Here is a 1,370-nt window from a genome sequence, read left to right as displayed (position 1 = left end):
TAGACTCCCATACAATAATAATGGGAGACTTTAACACCCCACTGTCAACATTAGACAGATCAATGAGACAGAAAGTTAACAAGGATATCCAGGACTTGAACTCAGCTCTGTACCAAGCGGACCTAATAGTCATCTAGAGAACTCTCCAACCCAAATCAACAGAATATACATCTTCTCAGTACCACACCACACTTATTCCAAAACTGACCACATAGTTGGAAGTAAAGCACTCCTCAGCAAATGTAAATGAACAGAAATTATAACAAACTGTCTCTCAGACCACAGTGCAATCAAACTAGAACTCAGGATTAAGAAACTCACTCAAAATCACTCAACTACATGGAAATTGAACAACCTGTTCCTTAATGACTACTGGGTACATAATGAAATGAAGGCAGAAATAAAGATGTTCTTTGAAACCAATGAGAACAAAGACACAACATACCAGAATCTCTGGGACACATTTAAAGCAGTATATAGAAGGAAATTTATAGCACTAAATGCCCACAAGAGAAAGCAGAAACGATCTAAAATTGACACCCTTACATCACAATTAAAAGAACTAGAGAAGCAAGAGCAAACACATTGAAAAGCTAGCAGAAGGCAAGAAATAACTAAGATCAGAGCAGAAATGAAGGAGATAGAGCCACAAAAACCCTTCAAAAAAATCAATGAATCCAGGAGCTGGTTTTTTTGAAAAGATCAATAAAATTGATAGACCGCTAGCAAGACTAATGAAGAGAGAAGAATCAAATAGATGCAATAAAAAAAAGATAAAGGGGATATCACCACCAATCCCACAGAAATACAAACTATCATCAAAGAATACTATAAACACCTCTACACAAATAAACTAGAAAATCTAGAAGAAATGGATAAATTCCTGGACACATATACCCCTCCCAAGACTAAACCAGGAAGAAGTTGAATCCCTGAATAGATCAATAACAGGCTCTGAAATTGAGGCAATAATTAATATTCTACCAACCAAAAAAAGTCCAGGACCAGACGAATTCACAGCTGAATTCTACCAGAGATATAAAGACGAACTGGTACCATTCCTTCTGAAACTACTCCAATCAACAGAAAAACAGAGAATCCTCCCTAACTCATTTTATGAGGCCAGTGTCATCCTGATACCAAAGCCTGGCAGAGACAACAAAAAAAGAGAATTTTAGACCAATATCCCTGATGAATATTGATGTGAAAATCCTCAATAAAATACTGGTAAACCGAATCCAGCAGCACATCAAAAAGCTTATCCACCACGATTAAGTTGGCTTCATCCCTGGGATGCAAGGCTGGTTCAACATACACAAATCAATAAACATAATCCAGCATATAAACAGAACCAAAGACAAAAACCACAT

Source organism: Mandrillus leucophaeus, unplaced genomic scaffold (assembly GCF_000951045.1).
Source record: "Mandrillus leucophaeus isolate KB7577 unplaced genomic scaffold, Mleu.le_1.0 Scaffold38, whole genome shotgun sequence".
Lineage (NCBI taxonomy): Eukaryota > Metazoa > Chordata > Mammalia > Primates > Cercopithecidae > Mandrillus > Mandrillus leucophaeus.
This window is presented reverse-complemented; position numbering follows the sequence as displayed.